This window comes from Macaca nemestrina, chromosome 7, assembly GCF_043159975.1.
Source record: "Macaca nemestrina isolate mMacNem1 chromosome 7, mMacNem.hap1, whole genome shotgun sequence".
Taxonomy (NCBI): Eukaryota; Metazoa; Chordata; class Mammalia; order Primates; family Cercopithecidae; genus Macaca; species Macaca nemestrina.
Window position 1 is genome coordinate 172,931,912 of NC_092131.1, and position 21,380 is coordinate 172,953,291.

The window sequence follows — 21,380 nt, forward strand, 5'->3', positions numbered from 1 at the left end:
GGATTTCCCAGCTCCCAGGACTATGAGAAATACATTTCTGTCGTTTATAAGCCACCCAGTCACCCAGCTGATGTATTTTGTTACAGCAGCTTGACTAGGCTGCAACAACCTGGTAAAAACATACGAAATTCTTTTTATCTCGGAAGGTATTTTTTAAAAATACTAATTCAATGATACGGTGAGTGTCAAGGCTTGGTAGTTTCTAAAATACCAAATAATGTTAAATGTTTACACTGTGTATGCACAGTGGTTGTAGAATCCCTGAAGGATTTTAGTAAATTTTAGATTAACACTCATATGCCTGAAATGCAGAGATGCAAACATGGTTGTAGGATGTGGGCAAAACTGCGAGACCTCTCACATGTAATTCTTTACTAAGTAGACATGGGTAAAGGAAATACGTTGACATAATATAATATATAATATAATAAATATAATTAAAGTGATGTTTCAAACATATAAACATATTTGCATGATGTTACAGATTCTTGGATATATATAAGAAAAAAGCATTATCTGAGAATGTCCTTCACTGTTAATTCCTTTCTTTTCTAACTAGCTATTAATAGCTATATATTTGAGGGCTTTTTTCTCCACTTGTGATTGTGCTGCTTTTGTGATTTAATTCTATCATTAAAATGGCCTATAAACTACTATTATTCTATATTGTGTCCCATTTAGGATATGGCTCTAACGACTCTCCTGTCCCTTCACCTTGCAAAATACTCAGTAAATTTAAAATTGCTTCCTCTCTTCCATTACAGAGTTTTCCCCGTCTTTGAAGCATTCACACAAGATGCCTTACATTAGCAATACTCTTCCAATGATTTCTGTGACTGCTGGTTTGTTACAAAAGCTGCTAGTTCTTCTTTGCTCCCTTCCAATTATGTTTAATAATATCCCTAATGTCAAGCAATTCCTCCTAATGCGAGGATGTTTTACTCACTATACTCTACTACGAAGTAATATAAAAAATCTTATTAATTTGAACTAATAACTTCCCTTTCTTTAGTATGTTGGAAAATTACATTAAAACTGGATTTTTAAAATATTAGAGTTAATATTATGTACCTCATAATAAATTTCCTAAATTTAATTAGTACAATATTGAAAGACTATGCTTAAAAATTCCCCTTAGCAAGATCTACATCATTTTGAAGCCAGGTTCTGGAATTGAGCAGATGTCAGATGTAAAAATTCATGAATCTTCAAATGTTTAAGTTAACTAAGTTAACTTTGCAGGATAAATAAAAATAAAAAGTTTCCATTTGACTTTTTAAAGAAATATGCAACACTAAAAAAATAAACTATTTTTTTCCCATGTAGATATAAAAGTTACTCTATTTTTGGATAGACAGATTCAGCACTAGTTGTATGATTATCGTTTTCCTCAATTTTTATACTTATTTTTCTGCACTGAAATTAATTTTTAAAACTTTATAAGTGAGAAATTTACAAGGCTAACTTGAGAAATTGGATCCTTTTGGAAAGAGGCGCTTATGACTTTTAGTAGGCGTGATGGAGAAATTGACTAAGTTTGTAAACACATTTTTTTTCAAAATTTGAATGCAATAAATATGTTATAAACAAGATGCATTATCTACTGTATTTAAATAAGATCATACAAAATTAACATATCCATGCATCATTGCTAAGAAATTTCTTGTTTTTGTATTGGACTTAGAAATGTAGACACCTTCATCTCTATATTATTGCAACATTTAAAAAAATACTAACCTTTTATTTGATGTTTAATCTTTCATCTTATTCCACCAACTCAGGAATCAGCTGTATCAAGCCGGGGGTTTCTGATGTGTTGTTTCACTACCACATCACCAGCACCTAGAGAAGTGTCAAGTGCACAACAGGGGGTCAGTATGTATTTGTAGAATGAGTAAGTAGACACCAGTTTCCAAGCGAATTAATATCCACATACAATTCAGTTTTCAAAAGTGTGTTTTTCCATAACAAGCATAACACCTGGCTATTTCCCTAACGTTCTAAAATCTTAAAATTCATAAAGATGCATTCGCATGGACCCTCCAGTAGTTGGTTCACTGAAGAGTTACCAAGTTTCAGTGAAAACAAAGATGGAACCACACCTATTCAGGACACAGACCATAATCAATGACAGTCCTGATATCCCCCGGGACCCAGTCTGTGTTTCCTAGAACCTTGAAGACCGTAGTAAGCCCACTCCACTTTCCAGTACCCCTGTGCCACACAGGAGGTTGCCAGTCTCCTATTTCCTCCCACAGACATTGTTTTCATGTTATTCGGTATGTCCCCAAGTCCCCGTTTTTTTCCACTGGCAACTTTCCTCCTGAAATCTCTCTGCTGCATCTTCTGAAATCGTATTTCCCAGTTTAAAGGAAAGACTCCGAATCTCTTCAGGAAGCATATCTCCTTTACCACTTTGCCTTCCAAGGACGTGGCAACCTTTGGACCCTTTGTGTAGAACAATCATCAATTTTAGAAGAATTTGCACTAGGTCATGTCATGAAAGTAAGAGTTGGCTGCTGTCAGATTCTCTGAAATTAATATCAGTGAGGAGTGGAAACTCCATATTTTAGTTACTGTAGATTGAGTTAGGAGCACAAGAAATACTTCAAAACCATCCCTTATCACATTATTGAGTCTTCAGTTTTAGGATTTTATCAATTGATTGTCTTCCTTAATTCCCCTTCAGCCTGTTGCATAGTTGTTCATCACTGTCCCAGGAACTCCCTTTTCTCCTTATTGGATCATATCTGTATCACTAGGGTCAGGCCAGGAAAAGAGAAATCACTGTAATTATTTCACTGAGAGTGACATTAATACCAGGGATTGGATTCAAAAGTGATGGAAAAGCTGAAGAACCACCAGGGAAAGGCCAAGCAACCAGGCTTTAGCAACATCCAAAACGCTCTGCCACTTTCAAAATCCTCTGACACTTTATTTTGCTGATAGGATCATGAAACAAGATAGTTGTATTTGTGCATGGAAACCAAGGCATTCCAGCAGTAGCTAGAACCTGGTGAAAGTGGGATATAAGGAGCCTCACAGAGAAAGAAACTCTCTTTTCGAATTTAGCATCACAAAGAAAAGAGTCTCTGCTGGACATCTCGCCACAGCGGGAACAAGAGACAGAAATGTTCAGGCTTCCTGGCCTTCCTGGACTCCAAATTTCTGCAAGGCACTACCACTGGCTGCACATACCAGGAAGGCAGCCTTCATGGAACCCTGAAAATTGTAGATGCCGGCTGTGTAGAACCAAGCAGAAAATGGAGAAGAAAGACACGTGAGAGTAAAGACGTAAATGTACAGTAAAATAGGCTTGCTAGATAAGGAATTTTTTCTTTTTTCTTTTTTAGACGGACTCTCGCTCCATCGCCCAGGCTGGAGTGCAGTGGCAGGATCTTGGCTCACTGCCACCTCCGTCTCCTGGGTTCAGGCTATTCTCCTGCCTCCGCCTCCTGAGTAGGTGGGACTACAGGCACCTGCCACGCCCGGCTAATTTTTTTTTTTTTTTTTTTTTTTTGTATTTTTAGTAGACCCTGGGTTTCACCGTGTTAGCCAGGATGGTCTCAATCTCCTGACCTTGTGATCCACCCGCCTTGGCCTCCCAAAGTGCTGAGATTACAGGCATGAGCCACCGCGCCTGGTTGATAATGAATGCTTTTTCTACATTATTTTTACAGAATCTTTTGTTATTTAGTTTTTGTATTGATTTAGTCTTAATGCATTGGTTCATACTACCATTTCAATATTGAACAGAAATGGTAATAATAGATACTCATATTTTACTTCTGACTTCAAAGAGAATGATTCAAATATTTCTCCTTGAATATTGAAGTAGGGTTGTCTTGGTAGACACCCTATGTTAATTTAGATGAGTTACCTTCCATTTTTAGTACGCTGAGAATAGTTTTTATTGTTACTGAATGTTTATGTTTTAAAAGTGTGTTTTAAGTTTATGTTTAAAAGCTTATATGATGCATCAATGGAAATGTTTATAATTTTCCCTTTAATCTGTTATTGTGGAAAAGTGTATTTCTATTGTTTAATCAACCTGGTATTTTTAAGGCAAATTAGATTTGCTCATATTATACACTTTTATGTGCTACATCATTTAATACTAATTGTAATATATTTAAAATTTTTTTCCTCTTTGTTTATTGTTCTGTATATTCTTGTACTCTTGTCAGGTATAGCATTAAGTTTAATGAATTAACAGAATGATTTGCAGAATACTCTTCATCTCTGTTGTCTACTTTTCTATAGTTTTGGAATGATCTACTTACTGAGAATTTAATAGAGTTAATCTATAACACCATCTAGTGCTACTTGTTTTTTTATTTGCCACTACACCAATTAATACTTAAATGATTATTCAGGATTGTTATTTATTCTTGATTAAATGCTGGTAAGTAATAGTTTTCTAGATAGTTGTGTATTTCTGCTTATGCTTTCAATGTACTCAAAGTAATTAATAGTGTGCCCTCATTTTCTTTCTAATCATTAAGTATGCCATTAAACCCATCTTTATTCTTAATATTTATTTTCTGGGTAACATTTGTTGTTCCTTGATAAGTCTGAAGAGGTTGATAAATGTTACCACTAATTTTAGAAAAACAATTTTTGGCTTTGGTGATCTTTGTTGGCCTAGTTTTCATTTTATGAATTTATTTTATTATTTACAATCATTGAGTTTATTCTTTTGCTGATTTTCTAAACTCATTCGAGTTCAACTTTCTTCTTTTCTAATTTATGCATTTAAGGCTATAATTTTTCCTTTGCAGAGAACATTTGTTGTGTCTCCCACATCTCGATATGTACTATTTAATTATCTTCAGGTGTTAAGAAACTTGCATATTTTCATTATAGATGGTCATATAATTGATTTTTCTACAAAATGAAAATATTATATAATCTTCACCATCCAGTATGATAGTCACGAGTGGCTACTGAACACTTAAAATGTGCAACTGAGAAAATGAATATTTAATTATATTTACTTTAATTAATTTAAATATAAATAGCCACATGTCTAATGCCCACCTCATTAGACATCTCAAAATAAAAAAGAAATGAAACATGAGCTGATAGAGGACATTTATGTAATAAACATGTTTTGATGCAGGAGTTGTACCACAATGGTTGTATATTTTTAAGCTGATTTATATAACCTAGCAGAGAAGCAGACCTGAATTAGCCAAAAGAGGACAGAATCAAAGGAGCTATATCCATGAGTAGACCAACTGTGAATGTGGGTATGGGATATAGTACAAAAGGGGAAGTCTTAGCATAATATCGAAGCCTAAACATTCATTCATAATAGCAGAAGATGAAGCACAGTGTGTGAGTACACATGGGTATATGATGGGAGCATGTTGTATTTTCAGTATGTTGTCTCCCCTTCCTAATTATTGAACGATCCTTGTATTACTGAAGTTTGCCAATATTTCCAGCTAAAAACTAATTGTCATAGCCACTCTTGCAGTAGATTTGGCCAGTGAGAACAGGCATGATTCATTGTCTGTAAGCAATAAATCAAGAGATAAAAGTCAACCATTCTTCTGTTGACTTCTTTAGAATGAGGAAGAGCAGGCTGAAGTCCAACCAGCAGTCTTCTATTTCTGATATCCTGAGAATGGAAGACAATCATCATTTGTTTAATGAGTATGAAGCCACCAGAAGCAGCCATGAAGTGTCTTCCTCCAGATATGTTTTAAGGTTATACATTTTTATGTGTTTACTAAACACAATTCTTGAAAGAGGCATAATTTACAAGTGAGGCGTTGATAGTAATGCAAACTAAAATGTGGCTGAACAAGGTAGTCAGAAAGTAGTTGGATAAGTTTCATATGGTACAAGACAGAGCTGGCATTAAGAAATAATACCATTTGATTAAACCATCATTTGATGTATATTTAAAATGAACTACATGCCTAATGAGACTGTAAAACTAAAGAAAATGGCAGAAAATGTTTAAAACATTACATGCAGGTGTAAGTGGCTCTTATTGCTACTTTTAGCAAAGTCCTGCAAGAAGATGAACTCAGATAAAGCTATGTGGGCTGCTTTGCAGTTTCTGTGTTCCTTCTCTTCAGAAAAATAATATCCAGATGAGGCAGGAATATACATGATCCAGAGACCTCAGATTCCAAGTCAATATTTTGAAAAGCAGGACACTGTCATAAGGATTGTCAGTTGCCTATCCAATAATCTCTGTCCCCATCTTCTACTGACATTGAATCACTCTGCTGTTAGGAATGCCCTATGCTCAGGCACCCAGGAAGATGGAGAGATGATAAATAGTAAAAGAGGAAATGAGTTGGCTGGGCGCGGTGGCTCACGCCTGTAATCCCAGAACTTTGGGAGGCCGAGGCGGGCGGATCACAAGGTCAGGAGATCGAGACCATCCTGGCTAACATGGTGAAACCCCATCTCTACTAAAAATACAAAAAATTAGCCGGGTGTGGTGGCGGCGCCTGTAGTCCCAGCTACTCCGGAGGCTGAGGCAGGAGAATGGCCTGAACCCAGGAGGCGGAGCTTGCAATGAGCCGAGATCGCGCCACTGCACTCCAGCCTGGGCGACAGAGCGAGACTCTGTCTCAAAAAAAAAATAATAATAAAAAATAAATAAAATTTAAAAAAAAAAGAAAGAAAAAAGAAAACAATGTGAGAAGTCAAATCTGATTCCAGTGTTTGGCTGGAGTGGCTGGAAGGATTTGTTTGCCATTTATTGAGATTGGGAAGATGGAGGCCAGAATAGGTTTCTGGGGATGATCAGTGCTTCAGTTTTGGACATGATGCATTTGAGATGTTTTTCACGTATGTAAGGGGATACCCAAGTGTGGGTTCAGGGAGGAGGTTCAGCCTGGAGATAAGATCTGAAAACCGGCCAGGCGCGGTGGCTCACGCCTGTAATCCCAGCACTTTGAGAGACCGAGGCGGGCGGATCACAAGGTCAGGAGATCGAGACCATCCTGGCTAACACGGCGAAATCCCGTCTCTACTAAAAATACAAAAAATTAGCCGGTCTTGGTGGCCGGCGCCTGTAGTTCCAGCTACTCGGGAGGCTGAGGCAGGAGCATAATGGCGTGAAACTAGGAGGCGGAGCTTACAATGAGCTGCGATCAGGCCACTGCGCTCCAGCATGGGCGGCAGAGCAAGCCTCCGTTTCAAAAAAAAAAAAAAAAAAAAAAAAAAAAAGGTGGGTTGGACGCGCGTGGTGGCTCATGCCTGTAATCCCAGCACTTTGAGACGCCGAGGCAGGTGGATGACGAGATCAGGAGATGGAGATCATCCTGGCTAACACGGTGAAACCCCATCGCTACTAAAAATACAGAAAACTAGCCGGACGCCGTGGCGGCACCTGTAGTCCCAGCTATTCGGGAGGCTGAGGCAGGAGAATGGCCTGATCCCGGGAGGCGGAGCTTGCAGTGAGCCGAGATCCGGCCACTGCACTCCAGGCTGGGTGACACAGCGAGACTCACTCTCAAAAAACAAACAAAAAAAAGACTTGTTGAGGTTAGTGGTCATTAATTGAATTTAGCAGTATTTTATTCTAGTTTGTTCTGCTGTGGTGGTATAGGTACAAGAATAGGTGAAACATTGGATTTAACCAAGAGTTCAGTGGTTTAAGGAAATTGACCTGGGAACCACATGCCCTTGACATTTTGGGGTGGGAGGTTGGATGGGACAGGAATAGTCATTTTTATTAATTTTTTTCCTGTGTTTATTGGTCCATTTATTCTAGATCTTCTAGAATCAGTTCTTTATCACATCTGTTGCTAGAAAATGGACCATTTTGGATCAGGTTTTTGCTTTGTTTTTTCCCCCCACAGAACTTTGGAGATGCCCAAAGCATTTAAACTTGAACTTCACTTGCTGACCTAGGCCTCCAGTCTGCACTTGCCCTGCCCTCTTCAGTCTGTGAAGTGACGGGAGAGAGCCGCACGCCAGCAGGTGGCTGCCTGGTGTGCCCAGCTGTGTTTCATCAGGACAGTGCTGGCTACAGTTCTGACCCTGGGAGTGAGGCAGAACAGGTAGTCAAGGAAGCGACCATGTTCTTGGGAGGCAGCAAGCACGATGACCGTACAGTCAACACAACAAGCCTCCGCATTCGCATTGTAACTGAGCTCATTCAAGCAAAGCTACCTTCAATAGGGACCTTCCCCTCTAGAGAGCATGTACATTTTCATTTTACCTGTCCTCAGACTGACCCTTTGCTCATTGTAACAGTAAAAGACACACCCCTTGGAGATTTGCCAATGAGACACGTGACCTATGAACTAACATGTGCGGCTACTGCACGTGTGGACCCAGAAGACCCCCAGAACATGCTTACTGGCAACACCTCTTCCCACCTTCTTATGAATAATCATGTGAGACTTCCAGAAAGGGAGTCCCCTAGTGCCAGGCTTTGCTGTCTCATCCTTACACGCAGCCTGCTCTGAACACTCTCAGGGTCTACTGTTGTATCAGTCCATTCTAACGCTGCTATGAAGAAATACCCGAGACTGGGTAATTTATAAAGAAAAGAGACTTAACTGACTCACAGTTTCGCATGGCTGGGGAGGCCTCGGAAAACTTACAATCATGGTAGAAGGCACCTCTTCACGGGAGGGCAAGAGAGAGCATGAGAGGCAGCAGAAGAAATGCCAGACACTTAGGAAACGATCAGATCTCGTGAGAACTCACTCACTATAATGAGAACAGCATGGGGGAAACCGCCCCTAGGATTCAATTACCTCCACCTGGTCCTGCCCTTGACACGTGGGGATTGTGGGGATTACAATTCAAGGTGAGATTTGGATGAAGACACAGAGCCAAACCATATCAACTGTCTATCCTGCACCTAACTCACAAAATAATTTTTTTCTTTTGCAATACATTATGCTACACCTCCTTTGCTGTGTTTCCTGTTTAGATTATTTTAAGCCAAGAAGACAAGAACCGAGGCATCACATCAGCTGTCAACAGGAGCTGCTGACCTCTAGGCCTGCTCAGAGTCATGAAGTTCTTGGCTGATCTCATCAGTGGTCATTTAGATTTTGTGTACAGGACAAGTAGGAGATGATTATTAATCTGGTAAATGAAATAACACTCTCGGCTGGATGCGGTGACTTATGCCTGTAATCCCAGCATTTTGGGAGGCCGCGGCGGGAGGATCACCTGAGGTCAGGAGTTCAAGACCAGCCTGGTCAACATGGTGAAACTCTGTCTCTACTAAAAATACAAAAATTAGGCAGGTGTGGTGGCACGTGCCTGTAATCCCAGCTACTTGGGAGGCTGAGGTGAGAGAATTGCTTGAACCTGGGAGGTAGAGGTTACAGTGAGCTGAGATCATGTGGGTGACAGAAGCAATAGAGGGAGACTCCATCTCTAAACAAACAAACAAACAAACACACTCTGAGCTGAACCACTCTGGTATGTTTTTGTTTTTTATAAGAGTGGGAAGGGTGGGGTGAGTGGAGCTTGACAACCATTCCCTGAGCCTCTCATAACGTGGCCAATTACCAGGCACAACCTCTCCCAAAAGAAATGTGCCAGGCCCAGTGGGGTTCTCAAGTAAATCCTTTTGAACTCCCCCAAACGCTGGTTAAACCTAATTTTTTACCTGCTTCTTGTCTATATAAATGCAGGAAAAAAACACACAAAACGATGCATGAACAGCATGCATGAAGTTACACAAAAATAAATTATTCAGCTTCCCCTAGATGTTTTGGAAGACCTCAAGAAACTGGAGCTCATGATTTGCAAGGGAGGGAAACAAAAAAAGTAAAGAAACGAGGCAAGGCATAGTGGCTCATAATTCCAGCACTCTGAGGAGCCGAGGTGAGCAAATCCCTTGAGGTCAGGAGTTCGAGACCAGCCTGGGCAAAACGTGGTGAAACCATATCTCTACAAAGGGGAAAAAAAAAAAAAAAAAAAAAAAAGGCGAGTGTGGCAGAGTGAAACCCTGTCAAACAGAAAAAAAAGAAAGAAACCAAAATACACCTATCAGAAGCTACCTTCATCATTCAGGAGAGCTCAGGTCACATTGCAAGGGGAAATTTCAATTTAGGCTCAATCACCTTCTTCTGTAGCCTCTCACCTGATGCATCCCAGACTGTGTTCCTGGAGAATTCTGATCCCTCACGTTAAAAGAAAAACTTCAGCCAAATTAAATTTAAAGGAGTTTAATTGAGCAATGCACGATTCGCGAATCGGGCAGCCCTCAGAATCACAGCAGCTTCAGAGAGGCTCTAGGGATGCCTTGTGGTCAGAACAAATTTACAGGCAAAAAAAGGAAAGTGACATACAGAAATCGGAAGTGAGGTACAGAAACAACTGGACTAGTTACAGGTTGACATTTGCCTTATTTGAACACAGTTTGAACACTCAGCAGTCTCTGAGTGGCTGAACTGTGGCTGCTGAGTTTGGACAAGACTCAGCTATTGTTACAGGCACATACTCCTAAATTAGGTTTTCAATCTCATCTCCCAATTAAGTTAGGTTGTGGTTTGTCCACAAGGACTCAAATATAGAAGTCGGGGTCCTTCCCAGGCGACGTTTAGTTTAACACTCGTTAAACACTTTCTGGGGCGAGGGTGCTGTGGTCAGATCAATTTAGTAAAAGCTGAAAACTCTGTCCCTTTCTTGGAGATTCACAACACATTTCACTTACGTAGTCCTGTAATAAGCCCTTTCTATGTGCCAGGCTTTACTCTGGGCTCTGGGAGAATGGTAATAAAGGAAAGCAAACCCAATTGCTGCTTTCATGGATCTTTTACCCTAATGGGGAGATGGACATTAGTCAAATAGCCAAACAAATACTGTATAATTACGAACCAAGCTAAGTTCTACAAAAGAAAGGAAGATGCTATAGGAAACCTCGGCAAGGGGTCAGGGAAAGTGACTTTGAGGAAAGGATGCAAACAGGTATCTGAAGCTTGCAGAGTTCGCATTAAGTAGGTCAACGGCCAGATCTTGAGGTTTTAGGATGTCCAGTAAAAATACACTGTGATCCACATAATGGAATTACAATTTCCCCAGCAACCACATTATGAAAAGTAAAAAGAAGCCGGTGAAAATTATTTTAATAATATATTTTACCTAACTCAGTCTGTCCAAACTAGTGTTATTCCAATAGGCATTCAACGTAAAAATTATTAGTGTGAGAATTTACATTCTTTTTTTAGTCTTAAGTCCTCAAAATCTGGTGGGTATTTTATGTATCCAGCACATCTCAGTGTAGAGTAGCCGTGTCTCAAGTGCTCAGTAGCCACAAGTGGCCTGTGGATGCTGCCCTCAATGACATGGATCTAGAGGAAGTGGCGGCAGGGTCAGTGTGGCAGGAAGGCAGAGGGACAAGGGTGTGAGGTGAGGTGCTGCCATTCACCTGGGCCAGTCCATGGAAGGCGGTGTAGGCATGTTAAGGATCCTGATCTCGAAGCTGAGCCACTGATGGCATAAAACATATTAAAAGTGCTGAGAAGCTCTGCAGTGAAAAAGCCTGTTCTTGCTTGTTTAACTCAGGGTTCCCATTTTTATTCCATGTAACACCTAACAATGTCCTAGGGCCACACATTGGGAAATGCTGTTCCATTGACTACACTTAGAGGAAGTCCTGCTGCTAATATAAACTTAAGCAAGAGTCGGGGACTGTGGCTCACACTTGTGGTCTCAGTTACTGGGGAGGCTGAGGCAGGAGGATGGCTTGAGGCCAGGAGTTTGAGACCAGCATGGACAACATAGTGAGACTCTGTTGCTGTATAAAACAAAACAAAACAAATTAGCTGGGCGTGGCAGTATGCACCTGTGGTTCCAGTTACTTGGGAAGCTGAGGCGGGAGGACTGCTTGAGCTCAGAAGTTCAAGGCTGCAATGAACTATGATCAAGCCACTGCACTCCAGCCTGGCCGACAAAACGAGATGCTGCCTCAAAAACAAAACAAAACAAAACAAAAAAACAGAAACCCCCCCAAAAAACCTTTAAGCAGTTGGAGGTTTCAGGCCTCTTAACTTATTGAGGCAATAGACAGGCTACATGTTACTCAGAACTAAGACCAGGTAAGCACAGGGATGCTGCTCCCTTGGTGGAAGCCTGGCTCTCCCTTTCTAAACTGTGTAGGCGGCAAATAACTCAGGAGGACCCAAGTGCTAACCAAGAGCCAAAAAGTAAAGCCTTTTCATCCTTTATGGTCTTCCCAAGTCTTACCTTCAGCCAATGGTCTGTCCTATCAGTTTGCTTCACTTCTACTTTTTCTCTTCTCTGCACTTGGAATTCAGAGTGTGAGTAAGCTGTGCATTCATTTCTATTTCTCATTTCTTTTTCAGTTTCCTACAGCATCTAGCACAATGCCAGGAATATGGTAGGTGTTTAGTAAGTACATGAAGGGGTCATGCATGTATTCTTTTTTTTTTTTTTTTTTTTTGAGGCAATGGTATTCTTTATTTCAGGTCTTCCACTAAGTCTGGTCCTCTCAATCCTTCATCATCTCTTCTGTCTTTGAATGAGGAGAGGCCATGGGGAAAGCACCGATCTTAGAATTAGAGGTGGGGAGCCAAGGCTGACGCCTGTAATCCCAGCACTTTGGGAGGCCCAGTCAGGAGGATTGCTTGAGCCCAGGAGTTTGAGACCAGCGTAGGCAACATAACGAGAGCCTGTCTCTGCAAAAACATAAAAGAAAATAAATAGCTGGGCATGGTGGTGCACACTAGTAGTCTAGCAACTTGGGAGGCTGAGGTGGGAAGATCACTTGAGCTCAGGAATTTGAGGCTGCAATTAGCCATGACTGTGTCACTGCACTCCAGTCTGGGTGAGAGAGTAAGACACTGTCTCTAAAAAACAAAACAAAGCAAAACAAAAAAACGAGAATTAGTAATTCAAGTTCAAGCTTGTGTTCCATCTCTGCCTTTTTACCAACTGTGTGATCTTGAGTAAGTCAGTTAATCTGGCTGGGTCTCAGGATCATTATCTGTAAAGTGAGATGGTTGTACTAAGTGATCTCTAAGGTTTGTTTTAGTTGTAACACTGTAGATATATGCTGTCCAATAGCGAGCAGCTACGTGTGGCTATTGAGCACTAGAATATGGCTAGTCCGAACTGATACGAGGTATAAGTGTAAAATACACACTGGAATTCAAAACAAGAATGTAAAATATCTCAATAATTTTTTATCTTGGAAACATGTTGAAATACTTTAGATATGTTGGGTTAAGTAAAATGTATTATTAATAATTATTTCTTTTAAAAAAATGTTTTTACTTATTTATTTGGGTAGAGATGAGGTCTCCTTATGTTGTCCAGGCTGGTCTCAAACCCCTGGCCTCAAGCCATCCTCCCTCCTTGGCCTCCAAAAGTACCAGGATTACAGTACAGGCATGGGACACCACACTCAGCCACTTAATTTTAATTTTATGTGTTTCTTTTTACATTTATAATAGGGCTATTAGAAAACACAAAATTATATACGTGCTGCTGTGGACTGAATTGTGACCCCCTCAAATTCCTCTGTTGAAGCCCTAACTCCCTATGATGGTATTTGGAGATGGGGCCTGTGGGAGATCATTAGGTTTAGATGAGGTTATGAGACGAGGCAGCATGATGAGATTAGAGTTGTTATTGGAAGAGACGTCAGCGTTTTCTCTCTCTTTCTCTCCCTGCCATGTGAGGACACAGTGGGAAGGCAGCCGTCTAGAAGCCAGAAAGAGGGCCCTCACCAGAAACCCACTACGTTGATACCCTGATGTTGAACTTCTAGTCTCCAGAACTATGAGAAAATAAATTTCTGTTGTTTTAAGCCACTAAGTCTATGGCATTTTGTTCTGGCAGCCCAAGCTGACCACGAAGTGCAGTTTGTACTATATATTTCTGTTGCACAGCATTGGTCCAGATATCTGGGAACTCCTACTTACCAGCCAGCTTTCTGGTACTTAGGACTTTCTGCACTGTGTCTGTGAGAGCACAGGGACGGTCTCTAGGCCAGTGTTTCCTCCCTGGTAGCTGCTCAATAAGCATCTGGCAATTCAGTCCTTTAGCTGAGTTGCAAGAATATAAACAGTGTCTGGAGAATGTGTGTAAAAGAGGACCTCATTAAGAGAATATTGGGTAACAATTAGAGTCTCTGCAGGGCAGAAGAACCAGGCTTGGAGGATATGCTCAGGCAGATAGCAATGTCCCAACTCCCACTGCAGACTAGTGTGGGGGTGACTCCACTGCTGCCTCAGAGAACCAGAGCTGGCTGCCCATTGGCAGAGTGGAGTGGGTATGTGCTTCCAGTCTCATTAGCTTCCAATTCAGAGCTCAAAATGATTGAGTTTGAATCGGGGACTCTAGCTGCAAGGGAGGCTGGGAAGGTGAGCAATTGCTTTTGAGCTATTTTTAGTGGAAAGTGGGCTCTTATCATAAGCAGAAGATTTATTCCTTTAACATAGGAAGGTTCTCTAGATGCTGGGCTGCCAAATAAGAATGACTGGAACCCTTTCCTTGTGTTGCCTGAGACCTTGAAATTTTGACTGCAAGGCAGCAGAAGTTTCCAACGAGACTCCTCAGCTGCAACTCCTTCACGCGGGAGGCTTTTCAGAGCTCCTTGTTCTTCTGGGAAGTATGAAGCAGAACAGTTGATGTCATACATTCTAACACTACAATTATCATTTCTTTTTCTTTTTTTTTTTTTTTTTTTTTTTTTTTTTTTTTTTTTTTTTTTTGGAGACTGAGTTTTGCTCTTGTTGCCCAGGCTGGAGTGCAATGGCATGATTTCAGCTCACCGCAACCTCTGCCTCCCAGGTTCAAGCGATTCTCCTGCCTCAGTCTCCCGAATAGCTGGGATTACAAGCATGTGCCACCAGACGGGGTTTTTCCATGTTGGTCAGGCTGGTCTCAGACACCCGACCTGAGGTGGTCCTCCCGCCTTGGCCTCCCAAAGTGCCACAGTCATAATTTCATGATGTCCTTTGAAAGTTCTTGCATGATATTTTAATATGGAGACACAGGAGGGCACTCTAACCAACTAGCAATAAAACCTAAACAGTTTCATAGCCTTGGCAGCTAAGAAATGGATGTTGAAAAACACAGGTTTTGGCCGGGCGCGGTGGCTCAAGCCTGTAATCCCAGCACTTTGGGAGGCCGAGACGGGCGGATCACGAGGTCGGGAAATCGAGACCATCCTGGTTAACACGGTGAAACCCCGTCTCTACTAAAAAAATACAAAAAACTAGCCGGGCGAGGTGGCGGGCGCCTGTAGTCCCAGCTACTCGGGAGGCTGAGGCAGGAGAATGGCGTGAACCCAGGAGGCGGAGCTTGCAGTGAGCTGAGATCCGGCCACTGCACTCCAGCCTGGGCTACAGAGCGAGACTCCGTCTCAAAAAAAAAAAAAAAAAAGAAAAAAAAAAAAACACAGGTTTTTCTTTTTTTCTAGTCAGGATAACCAACTTTGCAGAACTATCTTACAAAAATACCCCGCAAAATACCCTAGCTTCTGTGGAGGTGTCTCACTAATGACAAAGGCTCTCGAGACACACCCTCAACATTAGCCAGTTAATGTTCTAAGGACCATGGCTGTGAGCAACTCAGGACAGGGAAGGAGTTTGTTTTTGTTTGTTCTGTTGTCCAAGCTGGAGTACAGTGGTGTGATCATGGTACATGGCAGCCCTGAACACCTGAACTCCTGGGCTCAAGGACTCCTTCCACCTCAGCCTCCCAAGTATGAATAGCTTGCACCACAGGTGTACCACCTGGCCTGGCTGTTTTTTTTGTTTTGTTTTGTTTTGTTTTGTTTTGTTTTGTTTTGGTAGAGATGAGTGTCTCTCTATGTTGCCAGGGCTAGGGAAGAGGATTTTTGACTACAGCTTACTCCCTGGCTCACGCACTAAAGACACGGAGAGCGGGTGGCCAAGGGCTCATATTTAAAGGTCAATTGGCCAAATCAAACCTAGAGCAGAGGAGAGAGACCTGGTTGTCCTGAGCCTTTCTTCAAATCTGCAGCCTGTCCCCATGACTCAGTTTTCCCGTCTGTAAAACGGAGATAACATCAGACTTCTATATGTATGGTTTGCCAATGAAGACAGAGAGAATGGGAACAACGTATCTGGGGGTGACATTCACCATCGCATACAGACCATTGAGTTCTATACTAAAAAACGAAAGCCAGCCTGCGTGCTGTTCATGAATGATAGCACACGGGAGGGACACAGCCGCTCCGCTGGGTGGTGGAGTGACAAAAGGAGGGGAGGTGGGAACCGGATCTGCTGGCTCCGGCCGGGTTTCCGCACACAGGTCTCTCCAGCCGGAGCCCGGACGCCAGGGAGGAAGGGGCGCGGGGCTGCTGCGGGGGGAGCTGCTTCCCCAGGCAGGGGCAGGACCTGTTCAGGACGACTTCAGGGTTACTCACGGTCCAGGGCGTCGCCTTGAAGAGCCGGCTCCTCCGGGCTGGAGCCAGACTGGATCGCGGGGCGCAGCCTCTCCGCCTCTCCCGCCCGCTCTGCGTCCACACTGGCTGTTGGCGCAGCCGCCCGGCAAGTGTTTCCGGCTCAGCACCCGCTCCCCAGCGCCAGACGCAGACTCTGCGCCAAGTTCTCTCTCCGCTCTCTGCTTTCTGCTCCAGGACCCTGATCCAAAAAGGGAAGGAGAGCCCGGGGGAAATGATGGAGAAAAGAGAGAGGAGGTGCCCGGGTTCACTCACCGAGGAGTTACTGCGCATGCGCTGACACCGGGCGCCGGCCAAGGGTCTTAGACCCCAAACCTCGGCTCCCTGATCCCTTTGAGAGGGTCGCCCGGTGTTCCTCTTAACCCTCCACCCCACCGGAGGAGAGCGCCGGCCACGAGTCCCACCCCGCGCTAAGTGCTTTCCTACGTGAACTCTTAGTTTTCCCAACTTCCCTGTGTTGGCGGATACGTTAACCGCCAAACCGCACCCTCCTACCCGTTCTCACCCACCTGTTGTGGAGGAGAGAGCCGCCTCGGAGAAGCTGGCTGACCCGCCTGGAGTTTTGCAGCGAGTGGCGGAGCGAGGACCCCAAGCAGGGACTGTGCGATCCTCCAGCGCCGGCCACAGCCCACAGCCCCTGGGCTCCCCTGGTTATAGGGCGGCCTCAGCGGCTGCACCTGCTGCAGCCCTCGCTGGGCGGGAGGGGTGGGAGAAGGACCCAGGGACTGCCGGGTGGCTCTCCCCAAACGGACTCCCGGCCGGGGGCGCGGATGAACCAATTCCAGAGAGAATGTGGCTTTGCACCTTGCAGAGGGTGACCTCCTTCTCCAGGGATCGCATCCCCAGCGGGCGCAGGATTTCGGGAAAATGTCCGCTCCCGCCACTTGGGGTGGCAGGGGCAAGAGGAGGATCTGGGGACCCGGGGAACGGCAGTGGGAGAAAGCTGGGGTTGCTGGAGTCGCAGCTGCCTGCGGAGCGGCCCGGGAGGAAGCGCGGCTGAGCGTGCAGCGTCCAGGCGTTGAGTGTGCAGCGCTTTCTTTCAATCTTTCTCCAGTCTCGGTGTCAGCGAAGGTGTGACCAATCAGAGACCAGAGACGGGAATAAATTACGCAAATCACTATCTGACAATGGATCAGATGACTCCCATACTTTAAAAACCTACCTCTATAGGAGTGTGACAGCAGCAAGTCCTTGCCTCTGGGCGGCTCCAGACGGAGCTGGTTCTGGTGGAAGCCCTTCACAGGCTCCCTGCCACCGCCCGCCACTCCCAGCAGCCAAAGTTTCATTTTCTACCTTCTCCGCGTCCAGCCTCCCAGCCCCTGGCCGAGAGAAGGCTGCCCACTTCTGGTCTTACTGGCCCAGACTGCTGGAAACACCCAGAGATGTTGTCTTTTAAAACTCCTGTTTCAGGGGAGGGGGTGTGGTGGTGCAGGAGGAGAAACTCCGTTCCTCTGCTCTGTTTCTGGAGCCTCTACTGTTGCTTTGCTGCGGGGAGGCCCGCACTTTTTGATCCGGAGGGACAGCTGGAAGGTAACGTGCATTTATTTTTATTCCCTCCAGCCACTTCTCTGTGCTGGGTCCCCTGTATCTTGCTGATTCTTCAATCCCTCCTTGTTCCTCTGAAATTCTTCCTTTCCCACTGCGCTGCCCATTTTCTTCTCCAATCCACCTTGGAGTCCACTTGCCTCTCTGCGCTTCTGATGGGGGCATCCCCGGAAGATATGCAAGAGGCAAAGGCTGGCAGGGTGGGTGCGCTGGCTCTTGCCAGCCCTCTCCTTGCCTCAGCCCTTGCTGGTGCTGTCCAGCCAGCCGAATGGCCTGCCAGCGGCTCTGAAACCTTGTCCTCATGCCTGAACCTGGAGGTTTGAGAGTCAAGGAAGGTTGTCAGAAAGAGCTCTGTCTCTTGCAGCTGCCTTTTAATCTTGGTGTAGGTGTCTTGAAAGTTCAGGTGTCAGGGTAGCTGGCTTTGGTTTGATTCGTGCTTGCAGTTAGAGTCCAGTGGGTCACTTAGGCTTAGCTGCAGGACTTACTCCCCCAGGTTGCCAGCCTTTTCCTCTTCATCACTCTTGTGCTGCTCCTGCTCTTCCTCTTCCCACTCCTCCTCCCTTTCCTTCTCCTGCTTCTAGCTTTTCTTCCTCTTGGGTTCTGTATTGCAGCCTTTTCCAGTGGAGGCCGCCTGCCCTGAGGGAGCCAGAGTCAGTCACCCAGAGCGAGAACTCAGTCAGCTGGTTAAACAGTGGAGGGCTGGGTAGCCCCTAAACTGAACCCCATCATCTCATCTTCTACTAGAGTCTGCTGAGCTTGTGCCACATGGTCTGTGTCTCTTATGCATGTGTGGGAGGGTTACTGTGAATGAATGGAAAACCTTGCTTTCCTCAACATGTTCCCAACTCTGGTGCTAAGTAGAAAAGCACTGCCTGGGGGCAGGTCTCATCTCTGGCTCCTCACCTGTAAAATGCTAAAGTTCCTTCTAACTTCTGTGTTCCCTGCCTCTAAGTATGCGTTGGTCATTTCATTCATTCCAAAAAGCATTTACTGCATGCCTACTTAGTGCCAGGCACTATTCTGGGAGCAGGGGAGGCAGCAGTGAACGAAACAGATGGCAATCTCTGCCCTCGTGATGCTTATGTTTCAGTGGTGGGAAGACAGACAGTGCACTGATTACAACATCAGTGGTGCTCAGTATTATGGAGAAAAATCAAGCAGAGGAGGAAGGTGCGGCATGCTGGTGGGGGAAGGTGGCACGATTTTACAATGTGGTCAGGGAAGGCCTAATGGAGAAGTTGACCACTGAGCAAAGAGCTGAAGGGGGTGAGAGAAGGAGGCATGAGGACATCTGCGTGAAGAACAGTCAGAAAGTCTCAGAGGCTGAAATGCCCCAGGACAAAAGTAGTAGGAACGCAGCTAGAGAACTCTGGTCAGAGCAGGTCAGACGGCAAGGGGAGGAGTCTTTGTCTATATGTGGGTGTATCCACAGATCTGTCTCGGGAAGCCAGCAACCTCCTTTTCTCCCAGACTTCCTCATCTGGTCTCTGCGTGAGTGGCTATCTGGGTAGAAGGTGGGGAGCTGTGAAACTTGTTGTGTCCGTGGTTCAGATTTCTGCTGGCTGGGGCTTTTGTTCATTACTTTCATGACAGTTAACCTGGTTTCTGCTCATGTGCATTCAGCAGCATTTTCTGGAACCTTATCCCTCTTACATCTGCTGCCTTCTTTCCCCTCCCCTCCTTTCCCTCTACCCTCTCCACTGCTATATCTTTTTCCTTTTGGGATCTTTTTCCTTTTGCTTCTTAACTCTCAGATAAATTAACTCCAAGACGGTCATTTGACATCTTTCCCTGCTGGGTTATAGGAGAGTTTGATACTCTAACTTCCTCGTCAGTTATCCAGGGATGCATCCCAGGATGACTGAAAGAGTGCTGGCTGGGGTCCATTTATGACTTTCTGAAACAGGGTTATGATGACAGCACCTACCTAGTGTTAAGCTGCAGGGGCCATCAGTGATGTGAGCTGCACTGTGGGAGCAGGGCCATCTCCTAGGTGGCACTGTGCATGATCAGCGAAGCTGGAAGGGGGAATTTTGTTGTTCTTAGGAGTTTCTCCATGGCTTTAATCATTCACTTAACAAACTGGATGAATGCCTGGCACATGCCACCACTAGAAAGGGTGCAGAGGATGCCTGAGGTTCCCTAGATGGGGACACTAGGGGAAGCCTATTTTCCAACAGGCCTTCGGTCCCTTGCCTCCAGTTCCAAAATCCACAGTCTCTCAAAATTGGAAAATGTGTTTGGTAACTTGTTTGGCAGGAAGACCTGGCCTTACCTAATCTGAACTCATTTGGCAGCAAAAACCTGGCCTGAGATGACAGGAGGCTATTGATTATCTTTATGTTTGCCCTCAAATGTGAGTGGTTATGTATTTCTCTGCAGAAATATTAGGGTGTTTGACCCAGGGGGGATAGCTCAGACCCCAGTGGCAGCATTATATAATATATGGTATATGCACCATAATGCCTTTCTAAAATCTGAAAACTTCTGAATTCTGAAACTCACCTGGTCCCAAGCATTTCAAAAAAAAAAAAACTGAGGACCCGTACTCTAAAAGTAGGAGGGGGCTGGGCATGGTGGCTCACGCCTGTAATCCCAGCATTTGGGGAGGCCAAGGCAGGTGGATCACCTGTGGTTGGGCGTTTGAGACCAGCCTGACCAAATGTCCTTTTTAGTCACAGGACTTTTTTTTTTTCAAGTTGAACTTGCGCAGGCCCCCAGTATATGAGACACAGAGAGAGGGGGGTGCTGTGGGTGAAGCCGGGTGGGTATATGACGACAGGTTGTGTTAGCCTCACCAATGGGAGCTTTTGCCTTCCCTGGAAACATCTCAGAGTCTCAGAGCACCAGGGAACACAGTTTGAAAACCGTGAGTCTAGTCCAACAGGTGAGGAAACAGAGACGGAGAGGGGAGGCAACTTGCCCAGGGGCAAACAGCTAGTAACTCAAGAGCAGAAGCTGGATGGAACCCTGGCCCCAAAGCTTTTGGGTGTTCACTTTAGGTCTCCACCTAAGGCCTCAGGGGAAAGAATGAATGGTAGATTCTAGTTTGAATTCTGCCTCTGATTTACTTTATTTTATTATTTTTTTTTTTGAGATAGAGTCTCGCTCTGTCCACCAGGCTGGAGAGCTGTGGCATGATCTCTGCTCACTGCAACCTCCAACTCCCTGGTTCAAGCTATTCTCCTGCCTCAGCCTCTTGAGTAGCTGGGATTAGAGGCGCCCGCCAGCAGGTCCAGCTAATTTTTGTATTTTTAGTAGAGACAGGGTTTCACCATGTTGTCTAGGATGGTCTCGATCTCCTGACCTCGTGATCCACCTGCCTTGGCCTCCCAAAGTGCTGGGATTACAGGCGTGAGCCACTGAGCCCGGCCTCTGCCTCTGATTTCTATCTTGTCTCCCAATAGCCTCTTTCCATGTTAAGGTAGCATATTTA

At 44.4% G+C, this 21,380-nt stretch overlaps 1 protein-coding gene across 3 annotated transcripts in view; it reads right to left on the minus strand.

Moving 5' to 3' along the window:
* The window catches only part of LOC105468334 (dynamin-1-like), a 56,866-nt gene extending 39,390 nt beyond the window's left edge, over nt 1-17,476 (minus strand). The window contains exons 1-3 of one of the 3 annotated variants that reach the window (XR_003015140.2): nt 16,909-17,426; nt 16,364-16,580; nt 1,738-1,842 (exon numbers count right to left, since the gene is read on the minus strand). The gene's annotated coding sequence lies outside the window, so the exon portion shown is untranslated. Of the gene's footprint in view, nt 1-1,737; nt 1,843-16,363; nt 16,581-16,908 lie in introns of all 3 variants that reach the window. The other 2 variants (XM_071067279.1, XM_071067280.1) reach the window with 2 other exon arrangements.
* Between the last annotated feature and the right edge of the window lie 3,904 nt (nt 17,477-21,380).